Genomic DNA, 23,350 nt, shown 5'->3' with positions numbered 1-23,350 from the left:
TCTCACATATTCTCAAATATTAATATATCCCTTGATGACTTGGCAATAATTTAAGTAATCAATACATGGGACCCACAATAGCTTAAGCAGGAAACTTAAGTCTGAGGCAAGGCTTCTCTTTCGTATTTTTCAGAGGGCATAATTTAGTCTCAGAATGCCTGTTGACTAGGATTGCAAGCAGAAATAAGTAGATACACCTGGCTGAAGACAGAGGATAAGTTTTCTCACAATTTCCAACATATCACAATCAAACGAGGAAGTGAAAATTTTACACTGCATATATGTTGTCTTAGAAAAGAATCAACAGTTTGATCAAATGTTCTACTATCCTTCCCTTCACCCTGACTTCCTTCCACACATTGGCCTTGAGAGAGCAAATTCTGAGTGTTTTGTTGGTAAATGTAAAGATACTTTGAGTGTCCTTAGTCCTTAGATCAACCCATACAGGTTGCATTCATGTATTAAATAGGATGAAGAGAGGTTGGAAAAGTTTCTAAACAGCCTGTACTGTCTCTGACAATTTACATTAGTTTCAATTTTTTTTCTTCCAATTGGTTGTTGACAATATAGACAGTTTTTAAATAGCATTTGTTTTCAAAAATGAATATGCTAAAATAAGTGTACAATATGCTGTAAGACTTTTAGCTTCTTACTCCAATACATGAGCCCCAATAGTCAGCTTTGAGACAAAATTCATTTGAAACCGTTTTTATTATAACAATGGATGATTAAAACACCCAGTATATTTCATGTGCCTACTATATGCTACATTATGAACATACTCACCTCACCTGAATTATCTCCTTCTAATTCATCAGATCACCATGAAAGAGAAGCTTTTTAATCACATTACAGAGAAGGTGAGTGAGGTTAGTTAACTTGCCCAAAAATCACAGAGTTAATAAAGAATATACCACAGATCCAAATCATATTTGTCTGTTTCACTCTAAAGCCCAAGTTTTAACTAGTAAATATCACTACCAATTATTTTACAGATTCCAAATGTCCAATCAGAAATTTGTAGGCTTTGTTTCTCAAGAGTTCATGAAATTAATGTGGCAGTTGGAAACCAAACTTTACTAGAGGCTGTAGCTCAAGGCTGTCAGCCTCTTTTTATGAAATTGTTCTTTCAAAAATCACATGAGCCTATGAGGAAAAAACCAAAGATTTTCCAGTCCACTGTTAATGTATTGCCCAATATTAACTGTGCACATTTCCTAACATTCATACTCATCATACTTGAATTTGAACTTTTAATTTTTAAACTTGATTTTCCACAAATTTGTAAGTTACACCAGTAAGTATTTTATTGGTCATGACAGTTATAGAAATTTTAGGCAAGCTCAGTTCTTTTCAGTACACACCTTCTTCCAGGAATTCTAAGTTTATATGGTAGAATTATTTTGTTTACATATAATATATGACATATATACATGTGTGTTGAACAGGAAAGTAGGATGGAGGTGATGGGAAAGGTTATAGACAGCCTCTTCAATTAAATTCATCTTTGAACTAATGTCTGAATGCTAGTATGATTCCAAAATGACAGAAACATAGAGTAATTATTGATAAAACAATCTTCTTCTGTTGATCCTTTGACCTACTCTTTGTTATTAGATTTATTGTAAGAGCTTATTTTAAAATCATTTTCTAAATGGCAGTACCTAAACACAAACATAAGTGTATTTCCTTCCAGTGCCTCAATTTTGAAATAGTAGTGCTGATCTTTAAACAAGCATTAAAAATGCAAATACATTTCAGAATCAGAATACCCACAAGAGAATTTTCATTTCAAAACATATTACCTGTGTGACCTTAGGCAAGTTATTTAATGGCTTAAGCCCTAGTTTTCTGAGAATTATAGTAACATTTCTTCATAAAGTTGGGAGGATTATTTGATAAAATAATGCAATAAGGAGAAGCAAAAAACCCAGAATAGCTAACATTGTATTGAAGGAGAAGAGCAAGGTTGGAAGACTGATGATACCCAACTTCAAGATTTACTATAAAGCTACAGTCATCAAGACAAGTGTGATATCGGTAAAAGAATAGAAAGTAGATCATTGGAACTAAAAAGAGCCCAGCAATAGATCCTCAAAATATAGCCAACTGATCTCTAGGGAGAAAAGCTAAGACAATGCAAGGGAGCAAAGATAGTCTCCTCAACAAAGGGCACTTGAATGACGGGATATCCAAATTTGAAAAATGAACCTTGACACAGATTTACTCCCTTCACAAGTATCAACATAAAATGGATCACAGACCTAAGTGTAAAATGCAAAACAATAAAACTCCTAAAAGATAACATAGAAGAAGACCCAGATGACCTTGGTATGGTGATGCCTTTTTAGAGACAACACCAAAGACATGATTCACAAAGGAAATAATTAATAGGCTTCTATTACTTCTAAAATTAGAAACTTCGAAGATGTCAGAAGAGTAGGGTCCCCAAGTCACCTGTCCCCACCAAATTACCTAGATAACCTTCAAATCATCCTGAGAATCTACGAATTCGGCCTGAGATTTAAAGAGAGACCAGCTGGAACGCTACAGTGAGAAGAGTTCGCACCTCTATCAAGGTAGGAAGACGGGAAAAAAGAAATAAGGAACAAAAGGCCTCCAAGGGGGAGGGGCCCGCGAGGAGCCGGGCTGAGGCCGGGGCGAGTGTCCCCAGGACAGGAGAGCCCCGTCCCGGAGGGGCAGGAGCTGCACCAACCTTCCCCGCGGAAAGGGGCTCACAGGGAGTTAGAGCAGGACCCAGGAGGGCGGGGATGCCCTCGGGCTCCCGGGGACACTAACAGGCACCTGCGCCCCGGGAGATGCGCCGAGCTCCCTAAGGGCTGCAGCGCGCACGGGCGGGACCCGGATCCGAGGGGCTTGGGCGGCGGCTCCGCGGAGGGGGCTGCACCGCCGGGAGCGCGAATCCAACAGCGCAGGCCCCGGAGCACAGGGCGCCGGGACACAGCCCAGGATCCGGCCTCCCCCAGGGTCAGGCAGAGGCCGGGAGGGCCCAGGACAGCAAGGACGCTCCTGCCTGGAACTGAGCAGATCAGCGGCCCCGCCCAGGAGCCTCCAGGCCCTGCAGACGGAGAGCCCCGGAGCTACTGCGGGAGCTGACTCCAGGGTCCCAGAGCTGCCCCCGCCACTGTGGCTTCCTCCCAGGGCCTCACGGGGTGAACAACCCCCACTGAGCCCTGCACCAGGCGGGGGCAGAGCAGCTCCCCCAAGTGCTCACACCTGAGAATCAGCACAGCAGGCCCCTCCTCCAGAAGACCAGCTGGACGGACCAGTTCCAGGGGAAGTCAAGGGACTTAAAGTACACAGAATCGGAAGATACTCCCCAGTGTTTTGTTTTGTTTTGTTTTTTGATTTCTGATTGCTTCCCCCACCCTTTTTTCCCCTTTCTTTCTTTTTCTTTCTCTTTTTTTCTCTTTTTTCCTTTTATCTTCCTTGTGTCTTTTTTCTTTTTCTCTTTTCTTTCCTTCTTTCTCTCTCTTTTTCTCCTTTTCCCAATACAACTTGTTTTTGGCCACTCTGCACTGAGCAAAATGACTAGAAGGAAAACCTCACCTCAAAAAAAAGATTCAGAAACAGTCTTCTCTCCCACAGAGTTACAAAATCTGGATTACAATTCAATGTCAGAAAGCCAATTCAGAAGCACTATTATACAGCTACTGGTGGCTCTAGAAAAAAGCATAAAGGACTCAAGAGACTTCATGACTGCAGAATTTAGATCTAATCAGGCAGAAATTAAAAATCAATTGAATGAGATGCAATCCAAGCTAGAAGTCCGAACAACGAGGGTTAACGAGGTGGAAGAACAAGTGAGTGACATAGAAGACAAGTTGATGGCAAAGGGAAACTGAGGAAAAAAGAGACAAACAATTAAAAGACCATGAAGACAGATTAAGGGAAATAAATGACAGCCTGAGGAAGAAAAACCTACGTTTAATTGGGGTTCCTGAGGGCGCCAAAAGGGACAGAGGGCCAGAATATGTATTTGAACAAATCATAGCTGAAAACTTTCCTAGTCTGGGAAGGGAAGATCAAGGAAATAGAGACCCCCCCCCCCTAAAATCAATAAAAACCGTTCAACACCTCGACATTTAATACTTAAGCTTGCAAATCCCAAGGATAAAGAGAAGATCCTTAAAGCAGCAAGAGACAAGAAATCCCTGACTATTATGGGGAGGAGTATTAGGGTAACAGCAGACCTCTCCACAGAGACCTGGCAGGCCAGAAAGGGCTGGCAGGATATATTCAGGGTCCTAAATGAGAAGAACATGCAACCAAGAATACTTTATCCAGCAAGGCTCTCATTCAAAATGGAAGGAGAGATAAAGAGCTTCCAAGACAGGCAGGAACTGAAAGAATATGTGACCTCCAAACCAGCTCTGCAAGAAATTTTAAGGGGGACTCTTAAAATTCCCCTTTAAGAAGAAGTTCAGTGGAACAATCCACAAAAACAAGGACTGAATAGATATCATGATGACACTAAACTCATGTCTGTCAATAGTAACTCTGAACGTGAACGGGCTTAATGACCCCATCAAAAGGCGCAGGGTTTCAGACTGGATAAAAAAGCAGGACCCATCTATTTGCTGTCTACAAGACACTCATTTTAGACAGAAAGACACCTACAACCTGAAAATAAAAGGTTGGAGAACCATTTACCATTCAAATGGTCCTCAAAAGAAAGCAGGGGTAGCCATCCTTATATCAGAAAAATTAAAATTGAAGACTATAGTGAGAGATGAAGAGGGACACTATCTCATACTCAAAGGATCTATCCAACAAGAGGACTTAACAATCCTCAATATATATGCCCCGAATGTGGGAGCTGCCAAATATTTAAACCAATTAATAACCAAACTGAAGAAATACTTTGATAATAATACACTTATACTTGGTGACTTCAATCTAGCTCTTTCTACCCTCGATAGGTCTTCTAAGCACAACATCTCCAAAGAAATGAGAGCTTTAAATGATACACTGGACCAGATGGATTTCACAGATATCTACAGAATTTTACATCCAAACTCAACTGAAAACACATTCTTCTCAAGTCACATGGAACTTTCTCCAGAATAGACCACATACTGGGTCACAAATCGGGTCTGAACCGATACCAAAAGATTGGGATAGTCCCCTGTATATTCTCAGACCATAATGCCTTGAAATTAGAACTTAATCACAACAAGAAGTTTGGAAGGACCACAAACACGTGGAGGTTAAGGACCATCCTGCTAAAAGATGAAAAGGTCAACCAGGAAATTAAGGAAGAATTGAAAAGATTCATGAAAACTAATGAGAATGAAGATACAACCATTCAAAATCTTTGGGATGCAGCAAAAGCAGTCCTGAGGGGGAAATACATCGCAATACAAGCATCCATTCAAAAACTGGAAAGAACTCAAATACAAAAGCTCACCTTACACATAAAGGAACTAGAGAAAAAGCAGCAAATGGACCCCACCCCCAGCAGAAGAAGAGAGTTAATTAAAATTCGAGCAGAACTCAATGATATCGAGACCAAAAGAACTGTGGAACAGATCAACAGAACCAGGAGTTGGTTCTTTGAAAGAATTAATAAGATAGATAAACCATTAGCCAACCTTATCAAAAAGAAGAGAGAGAAGACTCAAATTAATAAAATCATGAATGAGAAAGGAGAGATCACTACCAACACCAAGGAAATACAAACGATTTTAAAAACATATTATGAACAGCTCTACGCCAATAAATTAGGCAATCTAGAAGAAATGGACGCATTCCTGAAAAGCCACAAACTACCAAAACTAGAGCAGGAAGCAATAGAAAACCTGAACAGGCCAATAACCAGGGAGGAAATTGAAGCAGTCATCAAAAACCTCCCAAGACACAAGAGTCCAGGGCCAGATGGCTTCCCAGGGGAATTCTATCAAACGTTTAAAGAAGAAATCATACCTATTCTACTAAAGCTGTTTGGAAAGATAGAAAGAGATAGAGTACTTCCAAATTTGTTCTATGAGGCAAGCATCACCTTAATTCCGAAACCAGACAAAGACCCCACCAAAAAGGAGAATTACAGACCAATATCCCTGATGAACATGGATGCAAAAATTCTCAACAAGATACTAGCCAATAGGATCCAACAACACATTAAGAAAATTATTCACCATGACCAAGTAGGATTTATCCCCAGGACACAAGGCTGGTTCAACACTCGTAAAACAATCAATGTGATTCATCATATCAGCAAGAGAAAAACCAAGAACCATATGATCCTCTCATTAGATGCAGAAAAAGCATTTGACAAAATACAGCATCCATTCCTGATCAAAACACTTCAGAGTGTTGGGATAGAGGGAACTTTCCTCAACATCTTAAAAGCCATTTATGAAAAGCCCACAGCAAATATCATTCTCAATGGGGAAGCACTGGGAGCCTTTCCCCTAAGATCAGGAACAAGACAGGGAAGTCCACTCTCACCACTGCTATTCAACATAGTACTGGAAGTCCTCGCCTCAGCAATCAGACAACAAAAAGACATTAAAGGCATTCAAATTGGCAAAGAAGAAGTCAAACTCTCTCTCTTCGCCGATGACATGATACTCTACATAGAAAACCCAAAAGCCTCCACTCCAAGATTGCTTGAACTCATACAGCAATTTGGTAGCGTGGCAGGATACAAAATCAATGCCCAGAAATCAGTGACATTTCTATACACTAACGATGAGACTGAAGAAAGAGAAATTAAGGATCAATCCCATTTACAATTGCACCCAAAAGCATAAGATACCTAGGAATAAACCTAACCAAAGAGGTGAAGGATCTATACCCTAAAAACTATAGAACACTTCTGAAAGAAATTGAGGAAGACACAAAGAGATGGAAAAATATTCCATGCTCATCGATTGGCAGAATTAATATTGTGAAAATGTCAATGTTACCCAGGGCAATTTACACGTTTAATGCAATCCCTATCAAAATACCATGGACTTTCTTCAGAGAGTTAGAACAAATTATTTTAAGATTTGTGTGGAATCAGAAAAGACCCCGAATAGCCAGGGGAATTTTAAAAAAGAAAACCATAGCTGGGGGCATCACAATGCCAGATTTCAGGTTGTACTACAAAGCTGTGGTCATCAAGACAGTGTGGTACTGGCACAAAAACAGACACATAAATCAATGGAACAGAATAGAGAATCCAGAAGTGGACCCTGAACTTTATGGTCAACTAATATTCGGTAAAGGAGGAAAGACTATCCATTGGAAGAAAGACAGTCTCTTCAATAAATGGTGTTGGGAAAATTGGACATCCACATGCAGAAGAATGAAACTAGACCACTCTCTTTCACCATACACAAAGATAAACTCAAAATGGATGAAAGATCTAAATGTGAGACAAGATTCCATCAAAATCCTAGAGGAGAACACAGGCAACACCCTTTTTGAACTTGGCCACAGTAATTTCTTGCAAGATACATCCACAAAGGCAAAAGAAACAAAAGCAAAAATGAACTATTGGGACTTCATCAAGATAAGAAGCTTTTGCACAGCAAAGGATACAGTCAACAAAACTAAAAGACAACCTACAGAATGGGAGAAGATATTTGCAAATGACGTATCAGATAAAACACTAGTTTCCAAAATCTATAAAGAACTTATTAAACTCAACACCAAAGAAACAAACAATCCAATCATGAAATGGGCAAAAGACATGAAGAGAAATCTCACAGAGGAAGACATGGACATGGCCAACATGCACATGAGAAAATGCTCCGCATCACTTGCCATCAGGGAAAATACAAATCAAAACCACAATGAGATACCACCTCACACCAGTGAGAATGGGGAAAATTAACAAGGCAGGAAACAACAAATGTTGGAGAGGATGCGGAGAAAAGGGAACCCTCTTACACTGTTGGTGGGAATGTGAACTGGTGCAGCCACTCTGGAAAACTGTGTGGAGGTTCCTCAAAGAGTTAAAAATAGACCTGCCCTACAACCCAGCAATTGCACTCTTGGGGATTTACCCCAAAGATTCAAATGCTATGAAATGCCGGGACACCTGCACTCCGATGTTTCTAGCAGCAATGTCCACAATAGCCAAACTGTGGAAGGAGCCTCGGTGTCCATCGAAAGATGAATGGATAAAGAAGATGTGGTTTATGTATACGATGGAATATTACTCAGCCATTAGAAACGACAAATACTCACCATTTGCTTCGACGTGGATGGAACTGGAGGGTATTATGCTGAGTGCAGTAAGTCAATCGGAGAAGGACAAACAGTGTATGTTCTCATTCATTTGGGGAATATAAATAATAGTGAAAGGGAATATAAGGGAAGGGAGAAGAAATGTGTCAGAAATATCAGGAAGGGAGACAGAACATAAAGACTCCTAACTCTGGGAAATGAACTAGGGGTGGTGGAAGGGGAGGAGGGTGGAGGGTGGGGGGGAATGGGTGACGGGCACTGAGGGGGACACTTGACGGGATGAGCACTGGGTGTTTTTCTGTATGTTGGTAAATTGAACATCAATAAATATTAATTTATTAAAAAATAAAACAACAACAATAATGACAAAAAATAAATAAAATTAGAAACTTCTGTTCTGCAGAAGATAATTCAAGAGAATTAGAAGATGAGCCACAGACTGGGAGAAAATATTTGCTAAAAGACATACCTGAGAAAAGACTGTCATCCAAAATATACAAAGAACTTGTAAAACTCAGCAATTAAGAACACAATCCAATAACAAATGGACCAAAGACCTTAGAAAGACACAGAATACCCACATCTGGTATACCACATCTTTTTCAACAGAAAAGATAAACAGATGGCAAGTAAGCATACGAAAAGATGCTCCACATCATAGATCATCAGGAAAATGCAGATTACAACAATGAGATATGACTACAAACATATTAGAATGGAGAAAATTTGGAGCATGACATCATCAGATTCTGTAAAGTTGTGGAGCAACAAGAACTCTCATACATTGCTATGGGGATGCAGAATGGTACAGCCACTTTGAAAGACAGTTTGGCAGTTTCTCATAAAACTAAACACACTTTTATCATATGAGTTAGCAAGTGCATTCTTTGGTATTTACCCAAATGAATTAAACTAACTGGATTTTTTTAAAGATTTTATTTATTTATTCATGAGAGAGAGAGAGAGAGAGGCAGAGACAGAAGCAGGCTCCATGCAGGGAGCCGGACGTGGGACTTGATCCCAGGGCTCCTGTCCTGGGCCAAAGGCAGGCGCTAAACCACTGAGCCACCCAGGGATCCCCAACTAACTGAAATTTAAATAAGAATTCAAAAGAAACTTATGTCCATATATAAACTTGTACACCAAAGTTTACAACAGCTTTATTCATAATTGCCAGAATTTGGAAGCAATCAATACGTCTTTCAGTAGGTAAATGGGTAAATAAACTGTGGCACATCCAGACAATATAATTTTATTAAGCACTAAAATTAAATGAGCTGTCAATTTATGAAAAGACATTGTGAGTCTTAAATTCATATACTAAGTGAAAGGGCCAGTCTGAAAAGTCTACATACTAAGTGATTTCAGCTAGATGACATTCTGGCAAGGGCAAAATATGGAGACAATAGAAAAAAACAGGGGTTGCCAGGGGTGGAGATGGAGAAGGGATGAATACGGAAAGCACAGTAAATTTTTAGAGCAGTAAAAATACTCTGTATGGTGTTATAGTGATGAATATATGTCACTATAATTTGTCTAAACCCAAAAGATGTACAATACCAAAAGTGAACCTTAAGGTAAATTACAGACTTTCAGACTTTTAGTGGTTATGAAGTATTAATGTAAGTTCATCCCTGGTTAAATAAAAAGAAAAGGAAGCTATCTTTTTGGTAAACTGGTATTGATAATGGAGGGCTATGCATCTGCTGGAGTAAGGGGAAACATGGGAAATCTCCGTACCTTCCTCTCAATTTTACTGTGAAACTAAAACTACTCTAAAAAAATGAATTCACACACACACACACACACACACACACACACACACATACACACAAAATGGAAGTCAAGTTATTGATGAAGGTCTTGGTCATGAAGTTGCCAGCATGTGAAAAAGGTTTTCTGATATCAAGGCACTAGATTTGTAATTCTGTGCTTCTCTTTGCTTGAAATGAAAAGGTACCCTTTTATGGAAGTGCCTGGGTGGCTCAGTTGGTTAAGCGTCTGACTCATGGTTCAGCTCAGTTGTGATCTTGAGGTCATAGGGATCTGAACTCAGTGCAAAATCTGCTGTAGATTCTCCCTCTCCTTCTGCCCCCCTCTCAAATAAATAGATAGATAGAAAGATAGATAGATAAATAAATAAATAAATAAATAAATAAATAAATAAATAAATATTTCTTAAAGCATCCCTGGGGCACCTGAGTAGCTCAGTGGTTGAGCATCTGCCTTTGGCTCAGGTCATGATCCCGGGGTCCTAGGATTGGATCCTGCGATCAAGATCAAGTTCCACAAATCTCCCTCTGCCTGTGTCTCTGCCTCTCTCTCTCTCTGTGTCTCTTATGAATAAATAAAATATTTTTTAAAAAGTTAAAAAAAATCCATATGTTCACCCTTGTTATATAAAGGATGGTCTTTAAGGGAATACATTTTGTATCCAATACCAACACTGGAGATGAGAGGAAGTAGAAAATAAAATATGTTTACTAAAGTTTTTTATCTCTAATGAAGTTTGACTATTGATGTAAAAAAGATGTAAAAAATGTACAAATCCAAAGGAAGTGAGACATCACCTACTATAATTGTGCCCCCATTTATCTCCACTTAAGAAGAGAACCCACTTTTATTCTTATTACAGTAATTTCAGCCTCTTACTTTCCATGGAAAAAGGTAGAGAACATTTGTGATGAATCTCAATTATTTTAAAATATTTTTTCATCAAAAGATTCAGATTGTCCATCTCCTTGTCAGATCTTCCATCTTCCAAAGCCTTTCAACAGGATACCTCACTGGCAGAAATATCTTTCTGCAAAGCTTATTTTATCCACATTATTTGCATATAGCTCATAGATTTCTTAAGCCATTATATCATATTATTATTGCAAAATTTATCTTTTGAAAGATTTATTTATTTGAGAGAGAGAGGGAGAGCATGCATGCAAGCAGGGTGGGGGAGGGGAGGACAAAGAGGAAGAAAAGAATCTCCAGCAGATTCCCTGCTGAGCAAAAAGCCTGAACCAGGGCTCTATGCCTGGACCCTGAGATCATGACCTGAGCCAAAATCAAGACTGAGACTCTTTTAACTGACTGAGCCACCCAAGAACCCCTTTTTGCAAAATTTCTTGATGATGGAATACTTATCTAAGACAGTTGAAAATGTATTGAGTTTTCCACATTGATTCAATAATATAATCACACACAACCTATGAATTTTATATGCATAAGCAGATAGACCCACTGGATTATTATTTTGTTGATCTATAGCTAATACTTAAATCTAAGTCCAGAGTTTATGGGATTAAGAGTCTCAGGAATGGATATTTTTATAACAACCATAGGCATCTGACATCAAGGCAATAGACTCTAGAATTAGGATGTCAAAAAGACTGCATATTTGAAGTTCATTGTAACTTATATTTAAGCAATCAGAAATGATTTATCACATGAATCACAATACGTCCCCATAATTACAAGAGAATGTTATACAAATTAAAACTTGTTTACATGGGGCAGAAGAGTAGATTTATATATAATAATAATGGAGCACAAACATGGTTTATATATTTAAAAGGCAAATATTGGTGATTTTGTAAAATATTACTTAAGAACTATAATAAATGCATATTTATTCTGACAATTTAAATAAAATTATTAGTTTAGTGTGTACGCATATTCAGTATGAAATCTATTTTGAAACTAGACATTAAAGAACATTGAAAATATTTTAGAAAGCAATCCTTTATATGAAAAGTATAGTATGAGTCCAAAGTATAAGGATGGAGATATTTATAAATGCCTAAACATTAATATGGAGACCATAATTTAAAAGTTGTAAACAGTAAAAATATGGTTTAAGTTATTTGATTTGTGTCTTTTTGTAGACATTTTTAATGCTCACACCTCTCACATATATTTTAAATGATGCATTCAATCATTTAATCATTCATTCACCATTGTGTATCGAATATGTATTTTATGCCAGGAACTTTGACAGAATATAGAGAACAAGCACTCAACAAGATAAAGTCCTGCCTTCACACATCTCATTATCTGGAGGAAAACAAACAAAGCAAACCAGCAACTTCAACACAGCAAGTGTTCTTCTAGGGAAAATCACAGAGGAGAACAAAGTAGCATGGTACACAGAGCAGGATCAATACTTGGGCTTCAGAAATGCAAAATGAGAGGTCCTCTAAGCTGAGACCACAAGGTAAAACATGAAATGAAGAGTAGGGATAGTTGTGTGTGAAACAGAGACGAGAGAGAGGTTGAGAGAACATTCTGATTTCTACAGCTTCTATGAGATTTGAGATGAAATGAGCCTGGAGAGGAAAACAATTGTCATATCATGTCCCATTTTGTGCTCTGAGGTTGAAATGCCTGTCTTCCTAGCAGCAATGACCTGAGAGTCCCAAATTAACCTAGAAAAAAGTAACTTGGAAAATTAATCCATATGGAATAGGAGATTTCACAGGAAAGAGCAATATGCAATCTTAAGATCTTCCGAAAGGAGGCCACTTGGACCCGAGTTTCTAGAATTCACAGAATTACATATGTAACAAGAGAGAAAGTTTTGATGTTTGTCTTTTTCAGAGTTGTGTTATATTCTCTCTGACTTTCCATGGGAAACTATACCTCCTCTCCCCACCAAACACACACACCCACACACACCCACACACACACACACACACACATATACACACATAAACCACAGATTTTCTGACTGCATCTCAGATTTCCTACAGCAAAGACTAACATCAAATTTTGGCAGATCCCAACTTAACCTGTCTGTTCACATACAGAGGGAGTAGAGCAGCTTTGTGGGTGCATGACCTCTGCAATTACACAGGGCCTTGTGCTCAGAAGCACCCAACTTTGATTTAATGCTCTACTGTTACTACTTTGGAATTCTTTATGATTTTTACACAGAGAACCTGGAATTTCCACTTTGCACTGGATCACACAAATTATGTTGTAAGTTGTGAGAAAGAGAGAATGGGAAGAGAATCATGAAATCTAGAATGTATCCGAGACATAAAAGGCTATAGGAGAAAAGACAGGGAACCAGGGGTTCTCTGTTCTCTGTCTTCCACTTAACAACCTCTTAACTATTATTTCTACATATGTGAGTGCCCTAAACATTTTTAATGAGTGCAAACTCACTTTTTTCAAAGTTTACTTAAATATTGATTTGACTTTACCTTAAGCAATAATTCTCGTGAAATCTTGAGTTTCATGATCCGGTCATGTATTTTTCTAATATATTTGGAAAACAAATCAGCTTAAAAATAGGAGTCTCTGGCATACCACCTGAAATCATTCTAAGTACTCCCAGGAGTATGCTGGAAATGGTGAGGCATATCAGAATAGAATGTGCACTTGAAACCTTCTCCCTTAAGGTAACTATAACATTGGTAAAGGTGCATATAGGACAGGCAAATGTTTCTTTGAAGTATACTTTATATTGTTTTATCATCAAGCACCTATAACTTTCTGTACTGTCCTCACATTTAACAAGGCATCCTAACACTGTGCCAGCTCCTCCAGGCACCTGGTAAAGTGATAGTGACAAGTCTCCATTACAAGAGCATTGGTCACAGTTTTAGCTGAAGACTTTAACACACATACTCTGCTCTATTGGGGAGTACACAGGTCCAGCTTTAGGTCTGTGATTTTAAATATTTCACTATGTCATTCTGTAAAAATTCCACTCAAATATCCCCTAACCAGTTCAATGTAAGCCACTCTGACTTATTTATTCCTCCTCAAAATTGATTTCTCAGATGAAAAGATGTCCCAGAGTTTCTCATGTCCTCCATGACAGTCTATTTCCAGACTCCTGTGTTCCCACATACTAGGGTCTCCAGTTCATTCAAAATGCTCCTTGAATTTTTCCATATTCCTAAATTAAAAATATTTCCCTACAGCCTCAATACATTTGTGTTTAATTATAAGACTTCTGATGTTCTAAATTCCCACATTCTCTCCTGCTATAAAAAAATAATCTACTCATGTATCCATCCTGCATTTCCTTTTTCTTAGCTTTGCTATTAAAATGGTTTGGGCATTTAAACACAGATTTGGGGGATTTTTAAAACAATACCCAATTATTATTTTTATTACCATCATCATCATCATCAATATAAATCGAGTTTAATCCATCATTGTCAATTTCTCAGGTAAAAAATCAACAATTCTAAACTCATGAAAAAAATACTAAATAATTAAAATATCCATCACATTGACATTTTTAAAAAATGTGATATGGTATAATACACTCTCTTGGGTCTTCCCTTCAAAAATTCTTTAGAAAAATCCTAGGAATCTTAAATAAAGTAAAAGTATATTTAAGTTAAAAAGGAAATTTAGAAGTCTACACGACTTGATATATTTAAAAGTCTTCTTCTCCCAAGGCTATATTTTCTTCTGGGAAAGAAGTGGTGAAAAGCTCTATGAGCAATTGCAATTTTTATTTGACAATAAAATTATTGTTGATGAACTCATTAGTTGAAAATTTACTCTGAGGTGTAAACTAATGTTAATACATGAACTTATTATAAAATAACTATTGAGTTTATATGAGTCTTTCTTTATATCCATTTTTAAATAATTAATTGGATCGTCTCTCCAATACACCTTAACCCACTCCAATCTATCCCCATACCAAGATATATTGGAGCCATGCAGGTATAATTACATGTTTTAATTAATTAGAACAGATTGTTGCAGACAAAATTTGAACACTTTATTCTCTAACATTTGAAATAACATTGTATTTCTTAACTATATTATATTTTAAAGAGAAAACAAAGAATAAATATAAATGTTTTGGTTTTACAATCACTATTTGGCCCTTTTGTTTCGGTCATACGGTCTTTTACTAAATGATTCTTAGTCTTAATATCAAGAAGTAACATTCACCTCAGTGATCAATAGATGATCTTTTTTTCTTTTATATCTTCTAGACAAGTGAAGAAAGCCCAACTGTTACCACATTCAGATCCCAACTCAAACTTTTGAATTTCCCAACAACCTGCTTGTTTTACCAAAAAGAAACCATTCTTCCATTTGGCTCCCTCAAAGGTTTTATTTTGTTTTGTTTTATTTTTTTAGGTACTTATTTTCTCTAAAACTTTATTATTGAAGGTTGCATTATAATGAAAATATTAAGCTCAGGTAGGAATTAAAAGAAGGTGGGTCTTAAAGCTGAATTTAGTGATAAGTGTAAATTTAATCCCAAGATTAGTCAGCACATCTGAAAGAAAATAAAATGTTGAAAGACAGTTGTTTTTTTTTAATTTCAGATGACACACACATATTTAAGAACAGATTTTGAAATATCAGTATTAAAGATCATTTTAGAATACATTATCACCCTCTATAAAACAACAGTTGTTAAAGCATCCATAAATAGGGATATGCTAAATAATAAGACATCTCTAGCCCATGTACAAATCCCTAATTCCAGATGTTTATTATGAAAACTTAGTCTCTGTAAATACCTACTCAAACTAGTATTTACATCCTATCTTTTCTCAAGGATATAGCAGTGGGAAGTTACAAAAAGTCCCCCATGTTGCACCATTCTACAATTGTACGTGACTGGCTCCCATAAAACAGGAAGTTCCGGCTTCATTGATTTGGCCCTTACCTTTCCCCCTGAGTTGTCTGTATTGAAAGATGTGTTTTCTACCAGGGTTCACAAGGCCCTCAAGCCTTTTGACTCTAGCCATGTCATCTTTCCCTCCACTAAATGAAAAATGTATTTTTTTAAAGCCTGAAATGAATTTTTTCCCCCAGCCAAACCTTCAGTTCCCTGGAATGAGTTTTTGACAGCTAACCTTATTTTACCAAGTAATACATCATCAAAGCAACACAGACCTGATAGTATATCACACTGGTCCAGATGAAGTATTACATCTGTAGATCATAAGAACCACGTCACTCAGGTGATGCATTCACTGTACTAGCACCAGGCCTTCAGAAACCTACACAAGTGACTTAGACCTTTCGAGGTTTATTTGAAGGAATATTATTTATTTAGCAAATGCTGTCTGATTCTGAAGAAGAGGATCCCTTTCTACTGTACCTGGGGAGACAGGTAGTTAGGGTTTTTCTGGGCTTTAAGAAAATCCAAGTGGGGAAATGGAGCCAGATCAAACAAAATGACTCCCCTTCCTTGCTTAAAAATAGGAGTCCAGCTGTTATTTTTCAATCTCCTTCTGAAACTCTGCTGTGAGAGAAAATTACAACCCTCCACCAGAGCCAGGGGTGCAGGAGATGAAGTTTGTCTTTGGTGTTTGCTCACTCTTACTTTTTGCCTAACTTTCTCTTCAGGTGCCAGGTACCCCATTGGAATTTCTGAGCTCTCCATGGCCCCTCACTGTGATCGCCTTTGATGCAAGGCTACTCATACTCTCAAATTTCTGCAATACAATACGACCCTAAAACCCTGACTCTGCCACTCACTAGCTGCATGATCTTGGGGAATTCTTTATTTCTCAGCATGCATAAAATGGGAATATGATAACTTATAACCTGGGATATTTGTGAAGGTTAAATGAGATAATGCATGCAAAGTCTGGAAACAGTGCTTGGCACAGGGAAAGCAAATAATTAAGACTAACCCTTATTATTTTCACCCTCATTTCTTTCCCTAATTATTCTACCTGCTTTCTAATTACTACTGCCTTGCATTTTATGTGGCACTCAGACATGGAGTCTGTCTCATCTTTAATATTACTTCCTTAGGGGGTCCTTTCCTAATTACCTCCCTCTGTTTTATGTTCTCACAGCACCAGATACTTTTGCTTAGTGGTACTTATTGCAAGTGTATTTAGTTCATTATTAAATATCTGTCTCACCCTGTGGTAGATTAAAGATGGCTGAAAATTCTTTGCTACTCCGCCCACTGAGAGTTACAGGAAAAGTCTCCACTTTATGAATCTGAGACAGCCTCTATGACTTGACTGACTAATAAAATTTAATGTAAGGGATATTCTGTGACTTCAGAGGCTAACTCAGAAGGATGCTAGCCTACGCCTTGTTCTTCCAGAACACTGTTTTTGAGGAAATCCAGCCCCCACATAAAAAGTCAACTACCCCGAGACTTCCATGCTGTGTGGAACCCAAGCAGCCACTGGAAAGCCACATAGACAGGAACCAGACTCTCAGCTGAAAGCCCAACTAAAGCTTCCACCTGACAGCACCAAGCACCAACCAGCCTCTTGACATTGGATTTCCCAATGATAGTTAGTTGCCTGAGATGATGCCATATGAAACAGAGACACGTCGTCCCACTGACCCTATTCAAAGTGTAAATTTGTGAGCAGTTTTGGAATGGTTCATTACCTATCAATAGATAGCCAGAAAACCCACCTACACCATGGGTTCCAGCAGGATAGGAACCATTTCTGTTTGCTCACTGCTATACCACCAGTTCCTTACAGAGTCCCTGGCCTATATTAGGAGCTCAAGAAGTATTTGTGGAATAAATGAATAAATGAATAAGTGAATGGGAACATTAAAGTACTGAAGAGATTGAGGTAGTATTGGAATAAATTAACCTTTGTTATTTTATTAGTAAATTAGTTCATTTACTATACCCAAATAACAATGCCTTTATTTAGATTTTTAAAAACCAAACAGATCATAAGGCACATTCATTGGATTCAGCAGTAGTTACTGAGTACCCATTCTGCTCTGGTTGCTGGAATTACAGCCATCAACTAGATAAACTAAACTCACGAATTCATGGCTGAGATCTTTATCTCTCAAATTTTGGTCTATATACCTGCATCAGAATTACCTGGAAATGCTCATTAAAGTTTTGATTTCTGGGGCCGTACCTCAGATCTGCTGAATCAGAAGCATTAGAGGTGAGACCCTACAATTTGCATTTTTTAACAAGCCTCCCAGTGATTGTTATACACTTTGAAGTGTGAAGCTGGATCTAAATCAGAGAGAATTTCTCAAACTTTCCTTATAATCAGCAGGACCTTTTATAAAAACAAAACACTATAGGTTTATAGACTTTTCTCTAAACCCACTGAATCATAATCCCCAGGATCTGACCTGAGAATGTTTTTTGTGTCTGATTCTTATTAGAAGAGTTTGGAAAACAATGCTGTATTTCTCATTCTTTTTTTTTTTCTTTTTGACCTAAGGGAAAAATAAGCACAAAATATCTTTGTGTTCCAGATAGCTTCTTATTTAAAAAAAAATAAATGAGAAAGTAATACTTCCCAAATTTTTGGCTTCCTTATGGTATTATGGTAACATTTCTTATGTAAGATATATTTTATTAGAAAAATTAGGGTTTTGATGTTATAACAGGGTAGTAATAAGTTGGATGATTTTACAAAGGCTCCTCAAAGAATATTACTTAGTGATCTGCCTTCCCCCTTTATGATTATATATGGCCTACAAAATGTGTTTAATTCTTTCCCATTCTATACATCCATTATCTAGCAATGTCTGACATGAATTATATGAGTGGAAAGTGAGTGAATGAATGGATAGATGGATGAATAAGAGGAGACTTTTTCAGAGTCAATCTGATGTTCTTAGGGATGCTGGTTACTGGATGTTGTTACCAAATTAGACATAAGGTGGTTTAGTAGGAGCCATGCAGATATTTTTGACTCTGAACTAACTCCCTAAAGCAATGGTCATATTTTTCTTCTTCTCCCTCTCTCCAGCATACACAGATTTAGACTGTGTGTGTGTGTGTGTGTGTGTGTGTGTGTGTGTGTGTTTTCTACACCAGCAAACTAAAGTGTGAGTCCGAGGCACCCAAACAGCTAAAGGCATTGAAGAAAGACAAAGCAGTATTTGAAATAATCAGATCTCAGTGTCTGTCTTAGCCTAACCCATGCTGAATGTTTTGTTTTTTCATTACTAACATGATTACATCTTTTCATTATAGAATAATAAATATTCATTTATCAGATTTTTTGGGGGGGGCAAATTTACCATTTGAAATGGACTGATTTAAGTGGGATATAAAGTCAGAGCATGGCCCTTCCTTTCCAGGAGCTGGTCAAGTAGGGAGCAAAGAGGGCATATGTCCAAATGAATGTAACACAAGGTGGAAAGTGTGCCCATCATTTGCCCAATAAAGATCAAGATCCAGTGTGCAGGGATATTTGATTAAATGCTTGCTTAACTATAGCAGGTAAAATCTGGAAAGCCTTTAGAAGAAGCTGTGATATTTGAACTGAGCCTTGAAGGATTTCAAGAGGAGTGGGACAAACATTCTAGGAATAGCAAATCAAAGTGATGGCAAGAACAAGTCCTATTCTGAGAACATTTTTGCATAATCACAGTATATATGATAAAGAATATAATAAGAGAGAGTACTGGGAATGACAGAGTCAGACCTAGGTGGACTCTAATGTTAGATCAAGAAATATGAACTTTGTTCTCCCATGAGCTTGTAAAAATTGTTTTTTGTAATTAGCAAAAGGATATAAACATTAAAGAATCATATTAATAAGAGTGGAGCATCTCACCCTTGTCTGGACCAACGCCTCTTGACACAAGAAGCAGCTTCAGTTTCCAACCTGGTTGCAGAATTTCAGTGAAGGGTTTTGTTGTTGCTGTCATCATTTAAATGCACTCTGCATTTATCTTGACTTTATAGTTTCCAAAGCTAACATAAATGTCTGCTTTAACCTCAGGCTTAAGGTTAAATCCTTTGCAAATAGCCCTTATCTGCCCTGAGCCTATCAAAATACTACATCACTTAAATTCCACTGTTCCCCAGATCCCTACTGCAACTGTGTCTCTGCTTCTGTTTGGTGAAAAAACTCCATGGTTCTTCCAGTATGCAGACTCACTGATGCAGCAAGTTAAGCCTAACATAGTTGGATTATAGGTTATGTCCGTGGTGGTCTTTATCAGATAGACTTTAACACCATAGATCAGCATTGTTCAATACAACTATAATGTGAGCCACATATGTAAATTTAAATTTCGTAGTAGTCACATTTTATAAAGTAACAAGAAACATATGGAATTAATTTAAATAATATAGTTTATTTAGCTATATATTAAAATTATCATTTTCATATGTAATCAGCACAAAAAATTATTGAGGCATAGTATTCTTTTTGACTTGCCTTCCAAATTGGGTGTTGCATACTTATAGCACATTTCAGTTTGCACTAGCCACATCTGAAGTGCTCAATATCCATTGCAGGTAGTGGCTATCCTATTGGGTAGTCTAGCTCTGGATCCAAGCTACCACATAAACTTTCTGAATTGATGCAAATGTAGAGTCGCACTGTCAAATATGTTAGCCACTAGCCCTCTAAAAGCACTGAATACTTGAAATGTGGCTACTGTGACTGAGACCTGAAGTTTTTAAATTTTAATTTATTTTAATTGAATAATCCTATATGGCTAGTGGCTATAGCATATTAAATAGCCCAGTTCTGAATAACAAGAAGTTACTCAAGTGCTTTGTGCAGGGAAGTATCCCTCGGAGACCTGAAGTTTAAGACTATTAGTAGAATGGGGAAATACAATTTTAAGTGGGGCATACCCACAGTACCTTAGACTGATGTTCTCTTATGTTAAAGGGTGATTAAAGTTGTTATGTTTTCTGACCCAATCTGATCTATCATGACATCTATAACAGCAATGCCATTTGCCTCAATACCCAGTCAAATCTCATGCTATATCAAGCAATAACTCAGAAAATAGCTTGTGTCACCCCGTGTAATTTTAACATCCTCACTTTTATACAGTTGGTTCACGTCCTACAGTGTCTGGTGACCTTTAAATATTTTACCCCCATATAATTCCATCAGGGGTAAAACTGATGAAAACTGATGATGCTTTAAAAACACAATTACAGAAGCTTCATTAGAGAGTATTTCAAGCAACTTATTCTTTGTATCAATACAATATACAAGTATTCAAGTTAACGGTCAAACTTTTTTTCCCCTCTTATAATGAACCGTAAAATTACAGTTGGCAATCAGGAGTACTGTAGCAGATAAGTAAGGCAATTTTCCTCATCATTTTTCCTTTTGTTGTCAATCTTGTTGCAAAGCCCATTGCCTTTTCAATGAACCATGATGTGAATATTCAGGATTGTGCAATACTCAAGCATATACACTTAGGTCAAGCAAGGCTGGTTTTGAGCTGTTCATTTTAAGTAGGTTACACCAAGAAAAGGTATAGTCTGGAAAGTTTTTATTAGGTGATATACCCCTGTATCTTGGAGTTATTTTAACAGGAGAGAACCTTTCCCTTTTTTATTATGTTCAAAGAGATTCTAGCATTTGACCTTTCTTATGCATGTTAGAACATCTAATTAAAATGCTATTCTGAATTATAATATTGTAAGTTATTATATATTAGACATACCTGCTTCAGTTGGCTTATACATACACATTTAAAAAGGAATTAAGAACTTACTTTTGCGCTGAAGTTGGAATCACAAAGAAAAGGCAAACCTTTCTGGATGTTGTTTCATAATGATGTCTTAGGTGAAGACACTACTAGTTTCCAGATGGCCTTTGGAGAGTTGTTATAGAGAGTTAGGACCCAGTTTGGTAATAACTCTGAAACCTACCTTCCCCCATTGGTAAAATGGGCATAATAACTATTTCATGAAGTTGATAAGAGAATTAAGTAATAAAATAGTTATATAGTGAGTGGTATTCAATAAATCAATGTATAACACGTATCAGTACCATGACAAATATACATTTGTTATGATGTATAATGTATTTGTTACTATTTTGGCTAATTTTTTATAGATAAACTTGAACATTTCAGAGATTTAAAACAATAGGAAATTTATTTCTTACTGATAAAAATTTCTGATTGTCAGATTGCTCCCCTTTCAGGTGGTGAATTAGAGACACACACTCCTATCTTGTGACACCATTATCTTCAACAAGTAACTTCCAAGTCTGCCATATAGCCATTGTATCCATTCCAGCTAGCTGAAGGGAAACAGAATATAGGAAAACATTTGAAGGTTTTAAGTCAGATGTATCATTTCAGCCCACATTCTTTATTCCTCATGACCTCGCTTTACAGCAACAGAGGATGTGAGATATAGTCCAGCTTAAGTACACAGGGGGAGGAGAAAACAGGTATTGTGAACACATAGTCAATCGACCACAAATATAATCAGTTTTCCAAGTCAGATATACAATTCTACCCATGAACTATTTGACTCCTTATTTGTAGGAAAGGGCCTATCTTCAACATGAGTCAGTTAAACAAAAAACTGAAATGGTTTCTCTGAGTAGGAAGTAAACAGAAGGCCCTTTGAAAAGGAAGGCTGCACGCTAGAGATTTCTCTTTCCTCCTGAAACATCTTTGGCCAAAGGAGAAGGCAGGTAGCAAGCAGCAGCCTCTCGGGAAGGTCTACTATCGAAGAGGTGACTAGGAGCATTTATAATCCCAGTAGGGTTGCATTATTATTGTTTCCAAATCAGAAATAGTCCCTTTTGGTTTCTGAGTGACAGTGCTACCTCTAGGGTTAAATTCTCGTCATTTTTGACCAACTTTTTTGTATTGTCTGCAGTGGCACCAAATAAGTCTAAGAAAAGGAAAACAACAGAAGTTGGGTTTGTTGTAGTATATGATTTGTAAGACATGTGAGTAATAATAATCACTGTTCAGGTTGGATCCATGAAACTTGCTCAGCTCTGTTACTCTCAATTTTTTTTTCTCTTCAACCTCACATTTCCATTTTGGTCCAGTTAGCTCCTCTCTTTTCTATCCCTCCAAGATTTATGTACCTTCACTCTCTGAGTATTCACTATGTACTCCCTCTTCAACCCACAATTATCAGGCTCCCCCATGTTGGCCATATTCTAAACATGTTCACCAATGTGTTCTATACCTTTCTCCATCTTTGAATGTTATTTCCTTGCAATATTTGGGGTAGTTTGCTAATCCCAGCAAACAGTCCCTCTGTCTTTTGTGTGGTATTTAAATCAGAAATTCACATGCTTTTCTTATTATAACTACTCCGATTCTCTGAATGTCTATATCCAACACAAACTCCTGTCTGCTCATATATACTTTCTTTAATTGCCTTCAAGCGTTGTCACTTCTTTCCAGTGCCACATTTTGGTTACCATTATCTCTCCCTAGATTATGACAACTGAGTGGTCATTTT

Source organism: Vulpes lagopus, chromosome 7 (genome assembly GCF_018345385.1).
Source record: "Vulpes lagopus strain Blue_001 chromosome 7, ASM1834538v1, whole genome shotgun sequence".
Classification (NCBI taxonomy): Eukaryota; Metazoa; Chordata; class Mammalia; order Carnivora; family Canidae; genus Vulpes; species Vulpes lagopus.
This window is presented reverse-complemented; position numbering follows the sequence as displayed.